Raw genomic sequence first — 6,060 nt, forward strand, 5'->3', positions numbered from 1 at the left:
CAGGGGTGGTGGGGAGATGGTTTCCAGGGACCAGGGACCAGGCTCGTCGACAGGGGGTGGTGGGGAGATGGTTTCCACGGACCAGGGGGAGACAAGTTCCAGGGACCAGGGAACAGGCCCGATGATAGGGGGTGGGGGGAGACGGATAACAGGGACAACCAGGCAACTGGACCGACGATAGGGGGTGTGGGAGGGTAAGACGGTTCAGTTGTCCAGGGCTCAGGGAGAAGAGGAGCCCAGGACCCTGGACCCTGTTACATTTTAAAGACCCCATTACGTACAGTACATTGCCCTTTCAGATGATTTTGCCCCAGGCCTGGTCGAAAGCTGTCAATGCCCCTCCCAGGGACGCCTACGTATAACCTCACACTACACCTTTCCCTCCATCAGTCTCCTCAGCCTCCTCAGCCTTCCCAGGCCACCTCTGTTGGAAGAAGCAGCACGGGACTCACTAGTTCGACGCCCTTTCGGTACTTACCGCTTACGTCATACGACCCTAAACCTAACCCTAACCCTAACCTTAACCCTAAACCTAACCCTAACCTTAAATCGCTTGTTTGAAATGTTTGATTACCATGTGAAATCACGAGAGGGCGTCAAACTAGTGGGTCCCGAAGCAGCACGGCTAGCCGCCTACTCTCATACTTATGCACCTATCCCTCTCAAGCTCTTCAGCACCTCAGACGGCTTGCTTCTCTGCAGGGAGAAGATGTAGCACTTTCTTAAACCCCAAACAGTGCTGCCAGATGTAACATAACTTCGTCTTCTGTACGTACGATCAAAACACATGATGTATAATAATCTCAGAGTTTTCATTCAGTTCATTCATAGTTGCCTTGAAACAACCATTTGGTTAGTGTATGATCATTTCCTCCCAGAAGCCCCCCAAAAAACAATAATTTTGAGGTTTTGGTACCATAGTTCAACATTTTCCATCTGGCAACACTGACCCCAACCCCACCTCCAACTTCAACAGCCCCTACTTCCAAACCCAACTCCAACATCACTCCCATTACGCTAGGATCACATGCATGCATCTGTACATTGCACAATACAAGACGGCGGGTGAGATTGACAGAGGTGCTGTCACCGTGGGCCACAGAAACGGCCATGGGGAAAGAGAAGCACAATCGTCGAGAGTTGAACATTTCTCAAGATTTCGACGGAGGTGCTGCATCTAATATAAGGCCACCATTTGGTGTAGCACCACATGATGTCACCCATTGTAACGGGAATGAGGAAGCAGCAAAAATGCAGCTGACAGACGTGTGTGTGTGTGTGCATGTGTGTGCGTCTGCGTGTGTATGTGATACTAGCGTTACTCTCCCCAGCCACAGATAGACAGCTGCTCCAGAGCAAAGATGTAGCAGAGGTGCATGCAGTAGAAGTAGAAGTACTCTTACAGTGTATCTTCCTCATTAGGTACAATGGAGTGGCTAGTGTGTAAACTATGTAAAACCATGTTCTAGTGTTGTAATTACACCAGTAAGAGTACTTCTACTTCTGCTTTCTACAACTCTGGGGTGAATTTCTCGAAACCAAAGTTGCTTACTACATTATACTACTTTGTTGTTTTCAATGCATTTTCCCATTGGCAACTACCCAAGTTGCTAACAGCTAACAACTACGCTTTTGAGAAATGCACCCCTGCAAAGTAGCACAAACCAAACCCCCAACCCCCAACCAGGGAAGCCGACAGGGGGGACAAAGTGGTCACTTGTCCCGGGCCTAGGGAAAGAGGGGGCCCGGAATTGGATCGTCATTACATTGGATGTATTGGGTTTGGGGACCTTTCATATGTCTTTGTCCTGGGCCCAGCCAAAGCTGTCAGCGGCCCTGCCCCCAACCCCAAATCCCCAAACCCACTCTAACTGAAACCCCTTATCCTCCTTGGCCAGAGATAGACTGCAGGGCCTGTTTCCTGCAGCACCAAATACTAGCACAAATCTGACCCCTGACCCCAGCTGACCCATCTCAGAGAGGCGATGCTTCCGCAGGACAAGCAGCACACATACAGTACAACCTCAACCCCGCCCGCCTCAAGCCCTGACTTAGCCAGAGAGGTCATCACTGCTCGGCTAAGAAGCTCTGGTCTTTTTCAGGGGGTTTGGTCATCAGCGCCGCCCTCACACAGCACTTCCGTCTCTCTCTCTCTCTCTCTCTCTCTCTCTCTCTCTCTCTCTCTCTCTCTCAAGCAGAAAACATTCCATTGATCAGGACTTTATACCTCTGGAAGGTGTGTTTCTGGGATGGTCCACACTACACTTGGATAAAGTAACATGATCATTGTCTGTACAGCACAAACCCACAGCTGGCATTATATTGTGGATGGACTGAGGACTAAGCAGTCACCACTTGTCATACCCTGAGGTATGGGAACTTGGGTGAGGTGAGGGGGTGATTAATAACCCCACCGGCTGCATCACCAAAGACCTCCTAGAGGGGTTCTGATAGGCCAAACAACACTATCACAGGATAATGGCCACCAACCCCAACTTCACACTCGAAATTGAAAGCACATTATTCTTGCTATGCAAATGGACTATTGATGGGTTATCAAGTCTATGTTTGTATCATGTGTGTGGGTGTGGGTGTGTGCATGTGTGTGTGGGGTGTGTGTGTGTGTTTTTCTTCTTATATTGACAGTTACAGAATGTCTGAAATGGCCACTTGCCAACTCATTCACTCTTTTTTTTCATACAGGACTTGCTACATGCATACATTCAGGGGGAATTCAACCGTAAAAGATTTGACCAGTGAAAGTGTATGGGCCTTATACGTATGCCCTATAGTTCGCCATATCCCATCTTTTATAGAGAAGTGCACAATCAAGAAAGAAATCTTCAGTTTAGAGTCCAGGCAACATTGTACAACATGGCGACTATGCAGTGAGTGCACAAGTGGACATTTCAGACCCAGACAAGCCCATGAGGGAGACAGGGAGGCTTTCTTCATGGGATGAGGATGCATAGAATGAAGCAGAGAAAAGCACATTAAGCTTTTACAACATCAGTGTGCATTATGTGTGCACTCACCTCAGAGCGCACTTAAAGCACAAGTCAGCATTAGCTGGCAATCACATATCATATTTAGCTAGGCCTTTAGTCAGAGGAAATGAGATGCACAGTACACATCCTTGGGTTGTAGAGGAGCTGAAACGTGTTTTGAATGAGTGGGTTGTGTTAGAACCAAAATATGTTGGTAAACATTTTATTCAGCACTTCATTGTGTTACTGTTTTATATCTATATACTCAAAAGAGTTTTATGTGTTGATGCGGTCATAAAGAGTGCCTTATGCAAACGGATCTCTTTATTAATCGGTACACTTAGGTGCCATCAATCCAAAGCATTCACTCGCTCTCTCAGTCCATATAGTACGCTGCCAGAGTGGATTATGGTCCTATGTGGCATGGAAGCAACTGCGTCCTGGTTGGCACGGCGATGGCAGGTTCCATTTTGAGCCAGTGACATTTGACCTGGAAGCAATGACTAAAGACGAGAGATCATCATTAAAGGCTTCTTGTGAAGCAGAGAGTGAATGCTGATCTATGTGATATGGGAACAGTGACACACTTTTTATGACTGATGGAAATCACATTTGCTTTTGTTGTGTAATTACAGTGGTAATGATGGACCATTATTAAGGAAACTCAACTTTTTAAAGGTCCGAATGGATGTGTTTGATGCATGGTGGTTGAAGAAAGTGATTTTGTTATAAATCTACGAGTCTTTTCTTTGACAGGATATATTTTGTTTTATAAGTAGATGCTCTATGACAATCATTAGCAATACAGACCAAAAGCCTTTAATTTCTTGCAATTGTCAGATAATATTCTCCCTTTAATACTCTTGATTGAAATTTCTTCTGATATTTCCATATGTAATGTGATAATCTGTATCATTTAGGCTACGTTTTCGTTTCATTTTCAAATGTATTATTTACACCTGACATTCATTTACCTTTCCTCTTACTTTATGTAATATGATTGGGTTGAGTTTGCACCGGTAAATGTTTTTGAGAACTCCCCTTCTATTGAGGACTCACATATAGTAAGATAATCAACATCTTGACTCATCTCTTTGGACCAGACTTGAACAATATCAGTGAAAAAAAATTAAACTTCCTTAAAACACAACTGTTTTATCATAACAATAATACGGTAATAATAATGAATTGCTCTTATATAAGTAATGAATGCATACAATTCAATTCAACTGTAGTGGATGTGTTTGTTTCAACCTGAGTGAGAGGTGTACAGTATGTGTGAATGCATAAATCTCAGTCTATGACTCACAAGCTTCTTGACCTTCTTTATGTGTGGGATGGTGAGGTAGATTACAGTTTTATGCTAAAGGGAGTGGTGATGGAAAGCTTCATCTTCTAAAAGGCCCTCGGATCTCATCACATTTGCTGTGGTGGGAATACACTTCTTTTGCCCCAACTGTAAGCCCATCGCTCTTCACTTGACATGTGTAGTTACAGCAATATACACCGTCGCCAGGGCCGGATTAATGCACAGGCTAGATATGGCTGCAGCCTAGGGGCCCCCACCTGCCAGGGGGCCCTCAGTTGGATAAGGGCAGAAAAAATAAATATAATTGGAGAAATGTAACAAGATGCTGTATTGATGACATAGTCTGCTATGTCAGGTAGAGTTTTACATCTTATTAATACCGGTATTCCTCTTGGGTTGGAATTATAACGCTGTCTATGTAACATTATGAAATTGGCCTTCCATGGGGGCCTACAGCAACCTGTAGCCTAGGGTCCCAGGGCCTTCTTAATCTGGCCCTGACTACCGCATGCTCCTGTGCGTCAGCACACGATATCTTAAAGGAGATGTGGATGAATAGCGTCATATCTCACCCCCTGAAGGCAACACATCAGTGGTTGGTTATCCTCAGTGTCTCTACAGCTCCGGCACAGTCCACTGCTGACCTCTACTGGCACTAAGGTGTAACGGGTGGAATTCAATGTACCATACCTGGTAATATCGCCTAATACAGTACATTACGCGCATAACACTTCGCTACAGGGTATTTGTTTGCAGTCCCTGGAGCAATGTGGGGTTAAACGCCTTGCTCAAGGGCTCTTCAACCATGGATTGAGCAGTAAGGAGAGGGAAGGGTGGGATTCGATCCTGCAGCCCTCTGATTTTAAGACCACCTCCCTAAGCATTTGGCCACAGTTGCCCACATATTAAACATAATTAGCAAATGACAATTTACCCTGTTAGTATTTTCAGAAACAAGTTATTCATTACTTTGTCTTAACTTGAGGTAGGACGTTTAAATGATTTAGCGATTTTCTCCAGCATTCACACAGGTAATGCAGATGGTTCCATGGAGAAGCAAGCAACACAGATGAGGTTTAAATATATAAATTTATTTCCTTGATGAGTTGTATGAGAGATGCACCCCTCTGTACTGACATGTGTTTTGGAAGTGCAGTGCAGAGACAGAGGGAGGGTCACTCAGTCACTGTCCCCATAATGTCCCCTACCTCCTCCCCTTTTAGTGTACAAATGACATCTGGAAAAAAAAATCTACCACTACAAGCTGCACTTGCAGGTTGAAGATTAGGTCCATGTGAAAACCCTGAAATACAGTAAGGCATTTGGACACGTCACTACAGCGTGGCAGATGTAAGACGGTTGAATCACAATGGGGAGACAGAAGCAAGAACAAAACAACAACATTGCAGCATGTTTACACACGTCTTAACTGACCAAACTTGTTTTGTTTTGTTAAAGAAGGAGAAATTAGTAAAATATATAAAGATCCACAAACACGTCTCAAAAGTGGCACTCTGCTCAATCCATTTTGTTATCACTCTCTTTCAAATGTCACAGCAAACACACATACTCTGCCCCACAACCTTAAAGGTATAACCCATCCCCTGGCAAAATTGAGTCACTCTTCACATCCCCAAGAGTTGCATACATACAGTACTTAAGAAATTGATGATGGTGGTAAATATTCATGAAAGAGATAGCATTTGTGAGTGGGCAGCATAAATTCTGAAAATAAACTACTGAAAAAGTACGTCCTCTACCTTT

Source organism: Engraulis encrasicolus, chromosome 4 (genome assembly GCF_034702125.1).
Source record: "Engraulis encrasicolus isolate BLACKSEA-1 chromosome 4, IST_EnEncr_1.0, whole genome shotgun sequence".
NCBI classification, from domain to species: domain Eukaryota; kingdom Metazoa; phylum Chordata; class Actinopteri; order Clupeiformes; family Engraulidae; genus Engraulis; species Engraulis encrasicolus.